Consider the following 18,418-nt stretch of genomic DNA (forward strand, 5'->3'; position numbering starts at 1 on the left):
CTTACAGCCTGGTAGGAGAGAAATCCTCATCACTAGACAGTGATAATGCAGTCTTGCTCAGTAATAGAGCTGTAGAATAATAATAGAGCAATGCTTAGGCATAGGGGTGGGAATGTGACATGTCAACAGCTTGGATTCCCAAATTGCACACGTGTAGGATGAGAAAGATACAATTTACAGGAAAAAGAGTTAGAAATTTAATTATTAATAATCAGAGTAACAAATGCATTGTGAAAAAAAAACTTGCCATCTTTTACTTTATCGTACATTCTAATATTATCCCCCAGGGGTCCTCAAATTTTTTAAACGGGGACAGTTCACTGTCCCTCAGACCCTTGGAGGGCCGCTGGAGAGCGCGGCGCACATTCCACACATGTGCACTGTGGACCCGGGATGAGTCGGCTGCTAAGCAGGACAGGCAGCGGCAGCAAAAACACCCGGCAGGCTGGATAAATGTCCTTGGCGGGTCGCATGTGGCCCGCAGGCTATAGTTTGAGGACCCCTGTATCCCCTTTGAACAGAGAAGGAAACTGAGACACACAGAGGGGGTGTTGCTTGCTCAGGTTACACAGGTGATTCAGTGGGGCCAGCTTGTGTAACTCCAGAGTCCTGGACCACTGCTCTGAATTTGACTACAAACCTCATGAATTTAGCCATGCAATAGGGCTGCCTTAAATGCTAATGGGATTTCAGATTGTATTAATAGAGGCATGATATCCAGAACAATGCCTGCCCAGCCCTGGGTAGAGCTTGTCTGAATGTGTCATTCTGGCTTTTGTGCTATCAATGGGACAGGGTTTGTCTGGAGCATATCTGGGAAGGGAGTGAGGTAACTGGACACCCTGGTCCCAGGAAGAGCTGGAGGAAAGGAGGTACACAACCTGTAGAAGGCTCGAGGGGCCCAGGATCAGTGTCTTCAACTCTCCAAGGAGCCGTCAGGAAAGAGGGGACAGACCTGTCTTGGGTGACCCCAGAGGGCAGTGCTGGGGCCAGCAGGTATAAAGGCACAAGGAGAGAGATTTTAGCACATTGTAAGGACAATTGTAACCAGCCAACCTCTCCAAGAGCAGGTCCTGCAGCCTTGGCAGGAAGTGAGTGCCCCATTGCTGGGGCTGTGTAAGTAGTGATTGTGTGACCCCTGGTGGGGACAGAGGGTGTGGAAACTGCTTGGGGATTTGATCATGTGATCTTTAACCCCCCCCATGCTGAGATTCTTGGGCCCTTTGCTTACAGGTGGTGCTAATAACTCCCTTCGCCCTTGGCCTCAGCCCCTCTGCAGGCGCGGAACCCTGCATAGCCGTATAAGGTAGGTAGAATGGCACGGACACCCATCGCCCTCCTAAACCCAGCCCTGGCTGCCCAGGGGAGTTGGAGGGGAATCCAGGGGTGGTAGCAGCCGCTGGTAGCCACAGTGGATTCAGAGCGAGTCCTTGAGAGTTCCCTAATAAGGCTTCTGCTCCTCACCCACCCTGGAGAGGGAGGCCCGGCCAGGGTGATTCTATGGGGAAGAGGCAGGGACTGGGCTGGGTGCCCCCAGCTTGCTCTTGCTCTGTGGGTGACTTTAGGGGAGCTGCTTCCCCTCTCAAGGACTCTTCTGTAGAGGGGTAGCCTTCCCCGGAGGTGGAGGAGGAGGTGGTGCAGGAATTCTCCCGGAGGCTTTGGAGAGGTGAGAAAAGTGAGGGCGTGGCTGCCTAGTCTGTAGGCTTGTTGACCAGAGGAACACCTGAGCTGTGTGAGTCATGCGTAGGGTGATGAGTCATGCCCGCTGGGGACAGCTGGCTGGGCGGGGCCCACCTGGCTATCAGATTCACAGGTGACCCACTGAAGGAGGCTGGGAAGCAGGGGGCGGAGTGCAGAGTCCTGGGCTGGAAGCCAGGACACCCGGTTCACCTCCTGGCTTGGGCCTCAGTTTCTGTGCCTTAGTCCCCTCCCTGCCCACCTAGCAAAGTTGTCGTGAGGACCCAACGCTCCTGTAGATGCCCACGGGCTTTGTGAGCCGTGAAACAGGAAGTATCACTACTGGGGGGATAACCCCGCTTCCAACACCAAAACAGAAGTGAATTTCTACTTAGCAATTGTGCGAGGAGCCAGGAGAACACCCCACCCCCACCCCCCCAGCTCATGACATCAGTCTCCTGCCCAGAGGTGAAGAGACGAATGCACACAGAACCGATGCATCACTGCGGCCGGCTGGCGTCTGGGTGGTGACTTGAGCAAACCACAGCCAGGGTCATCTTCTTTCCCAGAGCTCAGATCAAAGGGCCGTTTGAAGCTCCCCAGGATGCTTTGTCCCCAAAGCTGGGGATTCCTAGAAGGCCTGCAGGGCCTGGAGAGGGGACTGGTCCCACTACAGCCACTGCCCGAGGGTTCTGCTGGCAAAGGGGCAGGCCTGATACTACCCCCCAGGTGGGACTGAGGACAGAGTCCTGGTTCTGATGCTCCTGCTTTTGAGACTGAGCCCTGACAACCCCCACTGCCAGATTGTTTCAAAGTGATCTGTCAACAAAAAGAGTGTGAAGCTCTGTCAATGCTTTTGGTAACCCTTGGGTGGAGCACGCTGGTGTACGTGGGTTTTGAGAAAAGATTTCTCCAGACAAAGATTAGGATAGAAAGAAGTTTACTTTTCCTTGGGGAGAAGGGAGGTAGAAAAAGGAAGAATGTGCTTGTCTTGAAAACCAGCTATTGGGGCTAAAGGGGGATGTAAAAATGGCAGGTATAGCAGAGAAACTGGCTGGCAGGTAGATAACAAAAACTGCAAGGATGTCAAAGTCCAAGAATTGGCTCTCCTGCCTTTCCCTGGAGAAGGGATTATCTCTGCAGATGTGACTCTGGCCTAGAGATAAGGTTGAGGCTTGGAGCTCGAACCCTGCTGTTCGCTGGGCTGTAAAAAAGAGATTCTCAAAAAACAAGTTTGAAAGAGAGAGATTTACATCTCTTTTCCTTTCCTTCAGCTCTTTGCAGAAGTTGTGCAAAACAGATCTCCTGCAGGGTACCTGTTAGTGAGATAACTCATAGGATTGATCTTTACCTGCTGCTGGGAAACAGGTATTTTCCTGTTATTTTTGCAAGGCTGCCCCTTTCAGTAACTATGACACAGGAGCCCTGACTTCTGCAGACCCTGCAGGGCCGGCAGGCTCAGGCCCAGCTGAGAGCCCATCGGCAGAGAGCTTTGCTTTTCAAGCTTTCACTCTTCTGCCCCCTGCAATGTACCAGCGCCCACGCCCCACTGAACTTGGGTTCAGCCAGGGAGGCCCCAGTCTCGCCCTCGATGTCCAGTTCAGTGGAGTTTCCTGAGGGCTCCAGGTGCCATGTCTCTGGCACATTGGATACCTACTCCTTCTAGAAACTCCCTCTTCCTTTCTGCTTCTGGGAGGCTGCGCTGCCTGGTTTATTTCCTACCCCTCTGACCTTCTTAGTCAGGGCCCTGTTTTTCTGCCTCAAATATTCATCAGGATCCTGACCACCTTCATGCCTTGAGTCCCTATATCGGTTCATTCTTCATTCATGCATTCATTCATTCATGCATGCATTCATTTGACAGATATTTCGGCTGGGAGCTGGGTGTTGGAGAGTCAGCAAAGAGCAGGTGTTTCCCATACCTCCTGGTCCTACTGTAGATGAGTGATTCTGTGTCCCGCTGTAATGTGAAGGAGAGGGTCGGGCTGTGGGAGTGTGGATTAGGGGGGCGTGGTGAGATCTTGTCCAGGCAGATCATGGAAGCCTCTCTGAAAAAGCCGAGACCTGGAGAAGGAGCGGGAGGCGGCCGGGTGAGCAGGGAAGGGAGGAGCAGAGGGAATGGCGAGGGCCGGCTCCGAGGCAGGACAAGCCTGGGGTGGCCTCGAGGAACTGAAAGAAGGGAGGGGGCGTGGCGGGAGAAGGGCCTGGGAACCAGGCAGCACCTTGAGTTTGGATTTCACAGACCTCTGGGAGCCACCAGAGGGTTTAAAGCAGAGGACAGACTTGCCCAGATTTCATGGTCAGAACCCTTGATAAGCCCTGAGGGTGCAATTTTCGGTTCTTCCACAGCGGGGCGTCCTCACGCTGCGCCTCCGTAGGAACCTTGGAGTTAGGCAGTCCTGGGAAATGTGCACTTTCCCAGGACTCTCAGCTCTTTGCGTGTTTTCATTTGCTCGGGCAGCTCTTGCTCAGCTTCTGCACTGGAGAGGGGAGGTGAATGAGACGCCGCCCGGCCCCTGGAGAGCTACTTTTAGCCAAGACGGAGACTGGGTGATGACGCCCAGGGTGCACTGTGATAAGTGCCAGGGGACTAGGGAGCCAGGGAGGGCTTTTCCTCTTCTGAGAAGGGGCAGTTGGGCATTCCAGGCAAGAGGGCTGTGTGTGCAAGGGCTTGGCCACCCGCAGGAGCCCGCTGTGCTCGGGGCTAGTGAGCGGTGTGGCTGCAGCAGGAGTGTGGGGCGTTGAAGTGGGGAGTGGCCAGAGATGACAGGGAGGGTGGGTTGGGAGAGGCCTTGGATGCCAGGTCTCCATCCTCTGGGTGCCAGGGAGCCATGGAAAGGCCTTGAGCTGAGGAGTGACTGGATCAGTAAGATTTCAGAACAATCAGAGGGGCAGTGCTGGGAACTGGTTGGAGAGGATGAGTCCCACCGGTCCCCCACTGTGCACACAGAGTACCGTCCTCAGTGCCTCAGTGCCCCTCGGCTCTGCCCCCGTGGGCCGGCCAGCCTGGGCCGCCAGAGCTGTCTCACTGCAGCGCTGCGGCACGTTAAACCCCGTCTCCAGAGGAAAACAGGTCTGAGCCTGAAGCATCGCTCTGGCCCTGACTTGCTGTCTGCCCCTTGACAAGTCCCTTCACCCCTCTCAGCCTCAGTTTCCCCGTTTGTGAAATGGGGGTGACAATAGGGTTGCTGAGGATTAAATCACAGGAAAGTGAGGTCCTTAGCACATGCCTGGTGCATAGTGATTGCTAGGTTATTTTTCTGTCCCTGTTGGATAGTAATGGCCCAGTCCATGTGGTAATCTGCCCCCGCCCCATCTCCCGGGTGAGGCCTTCTCTGTGACTATAAATCTGTAATCTCAACTAGAAACAAAGTGTCCTCAGCAGGCCCAAAAGAGGCCTCTAGTGGGACACTGAGGATCTGGCATGGGACTGGGCATGGAGGGCTGGCCCAGGTTTTGTTTGTCTCTCTCCCCAGCACTCAGCACAAGGCTGGCAGACTATGGCTGGCTGGGTTCTCATAAACAGTAAACAAAAGCTGGGTGTGGTGGCTCAGGCCTGTAATCCTAGCCTTTTGGGAGGCTGAGGCGGGAGGATCACTTGAGCTCGGGAGTTGGAGACCAGCCTGAGCAACAGAGCAAGACCCCACATCTACAAAAATTAGAAAAATTAGCTGGATGTGGTGTGGTGCATCTGTAGTCTCAGCTGCTCAGGAGGCTGAGGCTGGAGGATCCCTTGAGCCCAGGAGTTTGAGGTTGCTGTGAGCCATGATCATGCCACTGCCCTCCTGCTTAGGCAACGAAGTGAGACCCTTGTCTTTAAAAAAAGAAAAAAATACTAAAAAAAAAAAATTAAATAAAAACAAAATTCATAGACCTTGGGCATCATCCTGCCAGCACCTTCATTTTATGGCTGAGGAATCTGGGGCCCAGAGAGGGACAGTGGCTTTTCCAAGGTCCCCAGCCCTTCAGTGGCAGGTGCTGGAACTATTCCTTTCTCCCTGACTTAAATGCGTATTGTAATTCTAATTTTTAAAATGCCGATAATTAAAAAATTCCCAAGTTGACTGGGGAAGGGGTAACAATAAGATGGGCATTGGTGGCAGGGGCTCCCCGCCAGCAACTCCAGGGAGCAACCTGGTGACAAGTACCCCAAGGGCATCATGTCCAACCTCCTATTACAGACAGTGGTAGTGGTGCAACAAGGGTCCTCAGAGGGGGAGAAGCAGGAAGGGGGCTACAAGGCACCCCTCCAGCGGTCAGCAGTAAATGGGGGGGGGGCTTTTCCCCCAGATCCACTGCCTCATTCCTAAGGAAGCGAGGCAGTGTGAACAATGGTTTCCTGAGGAAGTTCTGGGTTTTAGTTGTGTTGCAGAGAAGGGCCATTTCCGGAACTGTGCGTGCCTTGATGCCCAGGGAGTTGGGCCTGGCACAGCTATCTCAGACCAAGCCTCAGCGTCCTATTTATAGGCCGATATGATTAGGTTGGCCCGTGCCAGGAGAGGCCCGCATTCCCCACGCCCAGCCTAGCCATGGCCGAGGAGGAAGCCAGCTCTGACCCAGGGGTGAGTAGCCAGGCATCTGGGGTGGGCCCCAAAGCCAGCAGCTCAGAGGAGGAGTGCCAGGGAGGTTTGAAGGGAAGCCCCCCTCCTGGCTCCCAGTGCAGCCACCAGCCGGGCTCTGCAGAAACCAGTTTCAATCCTGTGCTCCCTGCTTGAAACTCCTCCACTGTCCCAGCCTGGGCCACTCCTTCCAAACTGTTTACATTCCCTGCACGGGCCACACCTCCGGGCCTTTGCTTCTGCCTTTCCCACCCCTAAGACAAATCTCTTCATCCTTCAAGGCTCTGTTCAGATGCGCCTGTGCGTGGCTCCAGCGGGCGGTGGGCCCTCCCTGCTTTGCGTACCCACCGCCCACAGCCCTTCAGTGATGATCGGGGCTCATGTGTGTGCTCCCCACCGGGCTGGAAGTCCCGGGGCAGGTCTGACACAGAGGGTGAAAGAAAGGGGAAAACGTGTGATTTGAGTACCTCCTGTGCCCGCTCACCTTACCCGGCAGGTGAGAACTAATGATGCCACTGTGTGCAGTAGGTATTTTTTAAAGGTGTGGAGGAAAGTCAGACTTCAGAGCCAGAGAGACCTGGATTCAAGCCCTGCTCTGCACTTCTTAGCTGTACAACCTTGGGCTGAACCTCTCAGAGCCTCAGTTTCCCCATCTATAAAAGGAGATGATGCCAGCCGTGGGTTCAGGGGAGGATTCCACAAGACAATGCTTGTAAAGTACTTGCGTTGCCTGGTCCATAAGGAGCTCCTGTGTGCAGCTGGGGGTGTTACTTACAGGCGGGGAAACTCAGGGTGGGACAGTCTTTATCTGGGGCCCCACACAAAGGGGTGGCCAGAGGAGAGGACAGGTCTAGGGTGTTCTCCCTCCCCGCTCTCTCTTAGCCCCCTGGGCCTATCCTATTCTCCAGATCTGGGAACACATTGTTTGGGGATTGTTTTTCCTAAGAAGTTTCCCCTGTGGTGCCACTGGATGACTCAGAGCCCTGAGTCACCAGGAGGCTGAGGGCAGCGGGAGGAGTAGGGAATGGAGAGAGGAGGAAAGGAAGGGCCCCAGTTCTAGCCTCGGTGCTCCCACCTTGGATCAACTGGGTCTGACACATCCTCTCTCCTGCCTAGCCTCAGTTTCCCCAAGAGTGCAAGCAGGATGTTGGGCTTTGAGGAGTGGTTCCCGGTCCTGGCTGAACCCCAGAATCACAGGTTCCAGGGCCCCACCCCAGACCTGTAGACTCCGGGGCTGGGGGATCCATCTGGAAAGCTACAGTTTTCCTGCCTCCCCGGGCGGTTCTGCCGCACACCTGCACACCGCATTGGGGAACCACGTGGCGCAAGGCTACTCCCAGCTGGGCCTCAAAGTGTCGCTCGGCCTCTGCTAGAACATCTCCACTGACTTGCAGAGAGCTCATTTCTCCTGCGGAGTGCTTTGGCTTGTGCTTGCCTGGGCTTTTTCTTGTTAACAGCTTTGTTGAAACATACTTTATGTAATTCATTGCACATTTGTTATATGTAAATGTACATATAACTTACATACACATGATTCATCTTTTTTAACTCAGTAATTTTTAGTAAATTCACAGTTATGCAGCCATCACTGCAATCCAAAACGATCCCTCGTGCTTGCAGTCCATGTCCACTCCCACCCTATGGCTGGCCACCAATCCGCCTTCTGTCTCTTTGAATGCCAGCTTGAGCCTCTCTGGCCCTGTGACCTCATGTGAGTTATTGGCCTGCCCCGAACCTTGGATTTCTCCTCTGTACGACAGGGGATAATCAGACCCTCCTCTTAGGCTGTTGTTTGAGTTTCACTAATGTGCACAGAGTGTCTGATGCACCAGAGGGCCTGGGGCTGTGGGAGCTGGTGCGCAGCACACAGGGTGTCACACAGACGCCCAGGCATGGCTGTAGCTGTCCTAGCAATCACTTTAAAGCACTCGCTCTGTGCCAGGCACTGGGCAAAGCCCATAAGTGCATTACCTATTTTAATCCCCACAACAACCCTACTCGGTAAGTGCTAATGTCCTTTCCATTTTATGACTGCAGAAACTGAGGCACTGCGAAGGGAAGTAACTTTTGCAGGGTGGCATAGGCGATAGTTGGTCAGGCTGGGAGTCTGTCCCAGAGCCTGTCCTCCCCGACCATGACACTACGTTGCCCCTCCACCCCTCCCACCCCCCAATGGCATGGAGCAAGGGACACATTCACAGACCTGGGACTAGGTTCATGGCACATACTTCCAAGGGACAGGACCTGGCACGGTGGACATGGGATTTGAAAGATGGGACACGGTACAGTCTGTCATGACAGACGTGACTCTGTGCATGAAGCCTGACCCAGGGCATAAGCACATGGGATGCAGCTACACGGGAGACACGCAGGACGAGGTGTGAGGAGCTCAGGGCCCGGTATGTGGCACGGTCACATGGCATGTGTGATGCTGGCCATGGGACAAAGTGTATGATGCAGGGACATGGTACTCAGGGTGTGGGCCTTGAGATATGGCCACTGGGCAGGCTCCTAGGCCACCGTGGGACCCTTTTGCATCCGGGGTCCTCCACTGTGTCAGTGCCTGGGCCCCATCGAGCAGCGGCAGAGCCCATTTTCTGCTCCTCACAAAGGCCTGTCTGTTTTTTATCCTCCTCCCTGTCTCTTTGGATGCCAAAGAGTGGGAGTATCCCAGAGGATTGGGGGGCCCAGAGTACCCCCCGCCATCCCACCAGCTCAGACAGGGGTCAGGGCTTGGGGCCAAGTCCACAGCACAGGAAGGGCCTGCCAGGCCCCCTGGTCCCTGCGCTCCGAGGCAGCTGTGAGCGCCAGTGTTGGCTGCGGCGGAGCTGAGTAATTTTCCTCTAAGCTGCCTCCCTCCGCTCCCCTCCTTGGCTGCTGGCGCTGGCTGCAAGCGTGTCTGCATTCCCGGGCTCAGGAGAGAGAGGGAGAGTCGAGTTGTTGCTGTTAAGGTGGAGGAATTAGATTGCTAGCAGCTGCTGCAGGGAGGGGTGGGCGTGCGGGCGAGATGGCCGTAGATTGCAGGCTAACATGCACCCTCCTGGCACCTGGCGTTCACTGCTTTATCTTGTCTCCTTTGCACAAGAGCCCTCGTAGTCTGTTGAGGAAACTGAGGCTCAGAGAGGCAAAGAGCTTGCCCAAGGTCACACAGAGAGGCAGAGCCAAGGCTTGACCCCAGGTCTCCTGGAGGCAGGAAATTGAGGTCAGGGGTTATAAAGAGAGATGGCACAGAGGATGTTGTTGCAGGGTCAGTGGGTGATGCAGCTACAGGGGCCACATGGGCACCAGATCATCGAGGACCGAGCTTTGGGCCCTGACTTCTCTCTGTCTGCACTGGGGGCCACAGAAGGGTCTAGAACAGGGAATGATGCAATCGCTATGGATAATGGACTGGGTGGGGGCAGAGTTTAAGGCAGTGAGGAAGCAGGTGCTGTGATTCCAGGGAAAAGATGGGGACACTGGGCCAGGACCGTGCTGGGGGGTGGCGTGGGAGGTGGGTGTAAACTGGGGAGAGGGAGGGGTTGAGACTCTCGGCTGTGGTCTCAGCCCTCATGTGCTATCCTGGTGGGATGACCCTGGTTGAGTCCTGCCTCCAGAGACCTGGGATCTATCCCAGAGGGTTCTAGAAGCCCCCAGAGGGACAGGCACCTAGAGGATAATGCTGGCGATTGTGCAGGTACCTGGATGGAGGCGAGGCCTAAAGCACGCCTGGGAGCAGAAGGCAGCGTCCACTCGGAGCCCAACTCTGTGCCAGGCTGTGTCTTACATGCTGGGTCTCGTTGAAATCTTCTAGCTGGTTATGAGTATCCTCTGAGCTGGGCAAGGAAGAAAAGCACTCCAGTATTGTACCTCTGTTGGGTTAAAAGGGAGGAAAGTATTTTTAAAAAAACCCTTAGAATTAAAAGGATTATTAGCAATAAAATATCTGAATCTCTGATAATTCTATTGTAGTTAAAAGTTTGAGATAAATTGCAGAGAATCTCTCTCATGGAGAGAGTATTTGGAGTTTTTGATTTTTAAAAAATAAATTTTAAGGCCGGGCGCGGTGGCTCACGCCTATAATCCTAGCTCTCTGGGAGGCCGAGGCGGGTGGATTGCTCAAGGTCAGGAGTTCAAAACCAGCCTGAGCAAGAGCGAGACCCCGTCTCTACTATAAATAGAAAGAAACTAATTGGCCAACTGATATATATATATAAAAAATTAGCCGGGCATGGTGGCGCATGCCTGTAGTCCCAGCTACTCGGGAGGCTGAGACAGAAGGATCGCTCGAGCCCAGGAGTTTGAGGTTGCTGTGAGCTAGGCTGACGCCACGGCACTCACTCTAGCCTGGGCAACAAATCGAGACTCTGTCTCAAAAAAAAAAAAAAAATAAAAAAAATAAATTTTATTGTATATATTTAAGGTATATAACATGATGTTATGGGATATATATACATATAAATAGTAAAAAAGGTTGCTATAGTGAAAAAAATTAACATGTCCATCATGTCATATAGCTACCTTTTTTTTAAAGCAAGGGCAGCTAGAATGTACTCATTTAGCATGAATCCCAAAATATAGTGCAATTTCATTCCCTATAATCCTCATATTGTACCTTAGATTGTTAGACTTATTCATTCATTCTACATATCTACTACTTCGTTCAGTTGGCCTTCCATGTACCCGACCTGTGGTTCCACCAACCACAGATGGAAAATGTTCAGGAAAAAAAAGAAAAATAACAACACAGAAATAAAAATATTACAAATTAAAAAAATATAGTATAACAATTTACATAGCATTTACATTGTATTAGGTATCAGAAGTACTCTAGAGAGACTTAAAGTATACAAGAGGGTGTGCACAGGTTTTATGCAAATATTGTACTGTCATTTTATATAACAGCGTCCAGCATGCTGGATTTTGGTGTGTGAGGGAGGTCCTGGAAGCAATTTTCTATGCATACTGAGGGACAATGGCATTCTCTGACCCCCATCTCCCTGTTAGAGTTTTTCTCTAACTGATTTTTGCCAGTTTTATCGAGTTCTGCAAGCCTGTGAGGGAGCCTGGCCATTCTATTCCTAAGGACACTGAAGCTCAGAGAGGCTGAGTCCCTTGCTCAGCATCACCCTGCTAGTGTGTGACAGGCCTGGCATCCAGAGCCCTTGTTCTTTAGGGTGGGGCAGAATGGGCCAAGTTCAGAGAGGAGGGGAGGGGGTATCATAAGGAGAGATGCATGAAGTGGATTGGGTAGCAAGGCTGGCTCTTTAGATGTGTGGGCATGAGGTCCCCTGCTGAGATGCGTCCCCATCCCTGGTGCCGGCCACCACCCCAGGTCTCTGAGCCTTGGTTGGAACCCTCCAACTCTCCCCTGCATTGGGGTCAAAGACATAGAGGTAGAGGTCAAGTGTGGGTGTGAGGCCAGTGAGCTGTATATGAGTAGGGTCCAGACACATGCTGGGGGGTCGTCTTTGGATGCTATGGTGACTGAGCACCTGCTGCTCCTTCCATCCCGCCAGACACTCCGCAGGGTAGGAATCATCACGTCATGTTACAGATGAGGAAACTGAAGTGCTATAGAAGGTGCCACTGGCCCAAGTCCCCTGGTGGTAAGGATTTAAGCTCTGTCCCAGTTCATCCCCGGACATTGCCTGGTATTCCTTTGGTCTGAAGTTGGCTCATTCTTTACCTTGTTAGTCATTTTTGGCATCTCAAGCTGAGCACTCCTGGAGTTTGTTGTCTCTCACCTCTTCCCCACACCTGCCCCTTTTGTCTCTCTCAGGGAGTCCTGCCTGCCATGGGCTTGCGCATCCTGCCAGAGCCCAGCAAGGAGGAAATCTTGGCCATGGTTGGCTGCAGGAGGCTTGGGGACAGAGAATGGCTTCATTTGGAGCCAGCCGCAGGAGGGACATGGCACCATCTCTGACATCCTGCAACATTGTTCCCATCAGGATGACGATTGTCCTGGGGAAGCTCCCACCAGCCCTGGGGGATCCCAGTGAAGGAGGCCCAGACAGGTGTGGGGGGGATCTTGGCCAGGTGCACAAACCTCGTTTACTTTTTGCTGTGTCTTTCAGTGTCCTTGAGTCCCAGGGCCTGAATGTTCTCAGAGATGGGCTGGTTCGCTTGTCACCCGAGTCGTCTGCACTACATCACCTCTGGGCAGCTCATTGTCTCTCAGGAAGAGGGGTTCAGGAAACCAGCATTTTTTTTCAATATTTTTGATTGTGGCAAAATATACATAACATAAAATTTGCTACTTTAACTACTTTCAAGTGTACAGTTTTATGGCATGAAATACATTCACAGCGTTGTGTGTGTGACCAGCACCACCACCTGTCTCTGGAACTCTTTTCTTCTTGCAAGACTGAAACTCTGTCCCCAGTAAACAGCAGCTCCACATTCTCCCCTCCTCCTCCTCCCACGTCCCGGCGCCACATTCTACTTTCCGTCTCTATGAATTTGCTCTAGGTACCTCGTATAAGTGGAATCACACAGTATGTCATTCTGTGACTGGCTTATTTCACTGAACGTAATGTCCTCAAGGTTCATCTGTGCTGTGGCCTGTTGCAGAATTCCCTTCCTTTTAAAGGCTGAGATTCCAAGGCATGCATAGACCTCGTTTTGTTTATCCAGTCGTCGGTTGACGGACGCTTGGGTTGCTTGTGTGTTTCAGCCGTTGTGAATGACGCTGCTGGGAACACAGGTGTGCAGATAGCTCTTTGAGACCCTGCTTTTGGAAACCAGCAATTTTGAACATCAATTTCGTACAAGGCATGGCCCTAGGGTCCTTCACATTTATGGCCTCATTTCATCCTCTCAACTGGCCTTCAAGAAAGGCACTTTTACCACTATTTTACACGTAGGGAAATGGGGTCTCAGAGATACAGAAACTTTTCCCAGCCTCCCTTCTAACAATAATAGCAGCTTCCTTTCTGTGCGTTCACTCTGTCCCAAGCACTGCGCTAAGCCCCAGACGTAGTTTACCTTACTAAATTCACACAACAACCCTAGGAGAAAGGTATCATAACCCCCATTTTACAGATGGGGAAATTGAGGCGCAGAGAGCAGGAGCGACTCACTCAAAGCCACATAACTAGTAGGGGACAGATGAGGGACTTAAACCCAGACTTTTCTACTGGGAGCTCTTCCCACAGTCACACACAGGGTTGCTCCCTTTGTTTTTCTCCCTCCTGGAAGGTCCTTCCTCTGTGGCGTAGGCGGCTGCCTCTGTGGCTTCTCCTGCTCATCTGGCTTGAGCTGGGGCGCCGTAGACCCTGCCTTCCCCTGCAGATTTGTAGACAGAGACCGTGTCCCCCTGTGGCTTCTACTGGTTCCACAGTCACAGTGTCTGCAGCTGGGCCTCCTTGTCCTGCTGCTGGCCTGTGTGTGCCCGGGCTCCCCAGGGTGGGTTGTGGGTGCTGGAAGAGGAGACAGTGGCTGGAGCGGGTCCTGGCAAGAAGGGCCCAGAGCCCACACCAAGGCCAAATCTGGCTGCTTCCAGGGCACGGGGTCAGGAAGTGGCAGAGCCAGGCCCCCTTCTCATGTCCCGCCCTGGGTCTCAACACTAGGTGAGTTTGGCTCCGGAAGCTGGGAAAGGGCCAGTGGCTTTGGGATAGTTGGCCTCCCGGAGGTGGCTCCAGCCAAGTTTCACTGGCCATCTCCCCAACCACTGTCCACACCCAGGATGGACTTGGCCAAGGCAGAGGCCTAGCTGGCCCTGATGGGGAGCCCTGCTGTGTCCTGGAGACCCCGGCCTCAGCTCTGGGTTCTAGAGTTCTAGATCTACCCTTCCAGGGGCTCACTTTTTGACTTCGAAAAGTCACCCTCTTGTTCGTAGTGTCATCATCTACAAATGAGAGGATGAACTAATGACCACTGCTGCTCACAGATCCTGCTGTGTGCAGTGCACTCCACCAGTCCTACTCCCGTCCCCCCAACACTCCTGCTGCCAGGCGTCACTGTCCCCATTCACAGGTGAGTGACCTGAGGCTCAGAGAGGGCAAGTCACTTGCTCCAGGTCACACGGCCCAGACCTGAACCCCACAGTCCCACTGTTCTTGGTGCACGCAGGCTGAACACAGGCCTCTGCACAGAAACCAGCCTGCTGAGGAGGAAGGGTGTTAACGGGGGGGGGGGGGGGCTCCCATCATATGTCAGGTCCTGGGCCTTTTCCCTGCTCCTTGAGCTAGGTGCAGTTCTCCTCATTTTATACACAAGGAAACTGAGGCCTTGATCATAGGAGCTGAGGTGGCCAGATTCTAAAACCTGTGCTCTTTCGAGTCCGGAGGGCTCCTGTGCACTTACCCGCCCTTCCCAGTTTCACTGGGTTTCATAACTGGCTTCTCTGTTTACTGACCATTGTCCCAATTAGCAAAATCCCGGCCAGAGGGGCGGATGCTCCCGGGAGGACTCGGAGAACAGCAGTGAGCCAAAAGGCAAACAGATTCTGAGAGAGGGCTTCCCACGAGTGGCTTCATGCCTGGAAAATCAAGAACAACAGTGTTTGGGGTGAGGGGAACAGAACAGGGTGGTGTCTTCCAGGCCTCGCCAAGGCCTTTTGTACACTGTAGCTGGGGCCGGAGGGAGGGGTGAGGTCACCTCCTCTGGCCTCTGGTAGCTGCCCTGGGAGGCCCACAGAGACACAGAGATTAGCCCAGGTCACAGAGGGATGGAGGGGCTGCAGCTGGTTGCGGAGGTTCTGGGTCCAGCTACAGGGCAGCGAGGCGTCCACCAGAGGGACGTGGGCTGTGCAGCTCTGTCCTGCGGCAGACGCTGAGAAGCCGCCTGCTGTGTGCGTGTGCTGGGCAGGACCCAGGACAGCCAAGACCAGAGGTCCAGGGGATCTCCGAGGTGCAGAGAGGGGCAGGCACTAGGGTGTGCCCATGTACCGAGTCAAAGAAACCATGCCAGGCCTGAGTGCCAGGTGGCACAGAGTGTAGATGCCCATGCCCCAGTCTGCCATCCACCTGGTGGCCATGGCCTGGGTATCTTCCCAGGACATGTCCCTGTCCTGGGCAGTCATACCAGGTGTGGGAAGGGCTAGAGGGCTTTCCTGGTGCCACCGTCTGCCCTGGCCTGGGAGGCGTGGTGGAGGCTTGACTGGGAGGCTGGGGCCCTTCACCGGGAAAGGACACTGTTGCTCCCTGCGCAGGCCAGGTGGTGCCACAAGCTCCGTTTGATGCCCCGGACATATCCTGGGCTCTGGAGCCAGCCAGCCTATTGTATTCGAATCTCAGTACTCTTTCCAGTTGAGTGACCTGAACCCCCCCTGAGTCTCAGTTTCCTTGTCCGGGCCCAGAGGTGAGGTGGCATGCTGCTATCAGTGACTGCAGTGCCTCCTTCTTCAAGCCAGAGGCCCTGGACTGTCTGATTCAGGAGGTCCAATGCCCCCATTTAACACATGGGAACCCTGAGGCTCAGAGACTTATAGGTTGCACAGCCAGTAGTATCTGGAAGTGCTGGGGCTGGGAAAGAGGCTTAGAGTCAGAGCGTCAGGCCCTACCTGGTATTTTGAATATGGAGACACTGAGGACAAGAGAGGGACAGTGACTTGCCCCAAATCACCCAGGAGCTCAGTAGCAGAGCCAGCCCTAGCACGAGGGCCTCTTCCTTTCCACCTAGGGGTCTTGCTCATGTACCTGAAGTCCCCCATTCCCTCAACTCACACATCCTCTTCCAGGCAGGGAGCAGAGTAAGACAGTGTTACCCCTGTCGTAGTCCCACACGTCAGAGCTCTGGAGTGAGGGATCCGGGCTCTGCAGTGAGGGTCTCGAGAGGGCAGGGGCTGGGGCCTGTTCACCAGCTCTTGGGTGCCAAGGGCCCAGGCTCCAGAGTCATGGCAGGCCAAGCTGCAGGGCCTTTGTGATCATTAACCTGTGGGCCCGGGTGGTCAGTGACTGCTGGGGCCAAGGCCAAGCCCCAGCAGCCCTCTGTTAATCACCAGCTGGCCAGGTCAGGGCCACGCTGACCTCGGCTTGGCCAGTTGCTGGCTTGGGTTCAGTGTGGGGACTGGGTGGACAAGGAAATTTCTTTTTCCTACTTGATTGAATTTTCCAAATTGTCTAATGAGCAGACATCACTATAAGTATATTCTACTAAAAGGTATTGTTTCTGGATTAGTGTTTTATAAAAAACAAAACTATATTGGACACATACTCGTAAAGTTTTAAACCCTTCAGCAATGCTTTTTGCAATTTTTTTCGGCCAGTATATTGCGGTGCAATTTATATACCATAAAGATTCATCCATTGTAAGTTCTGTGATTTTTTTAACAGATGTAATCAGTTCTATAATCAGCACCATAATCCAGTGTGAGAATACTTTCGACACCCTAAAGAGTTCCCTAATGCCGGTTGCAGTGACCTGGGCACTTCCTCCAGCCCCAGGCAGCCACGCAGTGTTTGAGGATGAGATTACCCCCGTCCTCCCTTCCAAGCAGACTGCCTTAACAGTTTGGTATTTACCCTCCGATTTTTCAAGAGTGGATGCAAAAACATACACCCTTCCACAGGGGAGGAGGGGAGCTATACTGTGGCCATTGTGCAATTTGCTCTCTGCACTTGGCGATCTCCCCGCGGTTATTGAGCGCCTACTACGTGCCAGGCACAGTCAGGTCCAGCTCGTTCTTTCTCCACAGCTGCATAGGGGTCCATTGTATGGCGGCTCCATAATTTATCTCACCAGGACGCTTGAGTCCTTTTCAGTTTTCTTCGAACAATGCTTCAGTGAACATCCTTGCATGCCACATTTTTGTGTTCGTTGTTAATTCTGTAGGAAGTGGAACTGTTGTTGCATTGTGTGTCTTGAATTTGGACAGTTGCATTCCTGTGCACAGAGGTGAGGTGAGACCGGTTTGTGCTCCATCCAGAGCGTAGTATGTGAGCTGTGGGTTTAGTCATCCTCCACATGGCTGGGGGGCAGGGAGGGCTCTGCATTGAGGCCGGGGCTGGCCACTGCAGGCTCGGCTGGCTCAGGCCTGGACTTACCCGGACATGGAACCCTGAGAACTCTGGTACCATGGACACCAAGTTAAAATTCAGACTCTTTAGTGTGGCACACAGGCCTCCGTGACCCTTGCCGCTCTCCCCTGTCTGGTCTCCTCTTGCTCCCGAGTTTCAGATGGGACTCCTCGCCATTCACTGGATGTGGCCCGTGTATGCCTGCCCTTGGCCTGTGTTCCCTCCCCCAGAATGCCTCATCTTCCCACGCTCCATCCTCTCTGTCCTTCAAGGCCCAGGCCACAGGTCCCTTTCTCCATTATTCTTGTTATAAGGGATTATTATTCTTACAATCCCTCCAGTTTGAACTTGTCCCCTCTCTGTGTTGTGTTCCCTTAGTCTGTTATCGGACCCACACCCCCGCTTGGTGGGAGCAGGTGGTGGGAGGGAGAGGGCAAACTCCAGCCGATTAGATAGAGGCTGGGCTCCCGGAGGGGCTGGGATGGGTGACCCTAGCTGGGGGGCAGGGGCAGAGGACGCACATGACCCAGCTGCAGGCTGTGCTGTTTTCATACGTATAGACTGATTTAATCCTCAGCAACTGCTGTACCCACTTAGTAGATGAGGAGACTGAAAAAAACTACACAGTGGAGCTGGGAATCAAACCCAGGTCTCCAACTCTCCAATTCTCTTGCTGTCACCTCAGGGAGCTGCAGGGGGAGGGGAGGTCTGGGATGGGAAGGGAACCTGGTAGAGGCAGGAAGCCTGGGTGAGTGGAATAGCACCTCTCCCCCATCCCCCTCAGTGATCTGTGGCTGGTGGCAGGGTGGAGGGGCGGGAGGGAGCCTGGGAGTGGGCGAGGACACTCAAATCCTGTCTTCCCCAGGGAGAGGCGGTAGATAGTACCTGACATGGAAGAAAAAACTTCAAGAGGCAGTAAGGGCTTGCTGTTTAGGGACATGGAGGTGAGCCCTGAATCATCAGCTAAAAGAGGTAGATAGACACGGTTGTTTCTGGGGAGAGGGAAATGGGTTTTACATTTTGATCAAAATAAGACTTTTTTTAAGAAACAAAAACTTTTTAAAAGGAAGGAAGGAAAGGCTGTCGTAGTACAGTAGAAGCAGCAATCCCAGGAGCTGAGTCCTGCTTGCTTCACCTGCGGGATGAAGCTGAGTGCCTTGCTCTGCTGCCCGGGTGAGGGTTCCGCCCAGACCCACTCCTGCCTGCGTTCAAATCCTGACAGTACCATTTACTAGTGGTGTG

At 53.4% G+C, this 18,418-nt stretch overlaps 1 protein-coding gene across 2 annotated transcripts in view; it reads left to right on the forward strand.

The window, feature by feature from the left end:
- GSN (gelsolin) overlaps nucleotides 1–18,418 on the forward strand; it is a 59,757-nt gene that overhangs the window by 12,681 nt on the left and 28,658 nt on the right. Inside the window, exon 2 of one of the 2 annotated variants that reach the window (XM_012771732.3) lies at nucleotides 1,234–1,306. The exons of the other annotated variant lie outside the window; for it this stretch is intronic. The gene's annotated coding sequence lies outside the window, so the exon portion shown is untranslated. The remainder of the gene's footprint in view (nucleotides 1–1,233; nucleotides 1,307–18,418) is intronic. 2 annotated transcript variants of the gene reach the window in all.

This window comes from Microcebus murinus, chromosome 12, assembly GCF_040939455.1.
Source record: "Microcebus murinus isolate Inina chromosome 12, M.murinus_Inina_mat1.0, whole genome shotgun sequence".
Classification (NCBI taxonomy): Eukaryota; Metazoa; Chordata; class Mammalia; order Primates; family Cheirogaleidae; genus Microcebus; species Microcebus murinus.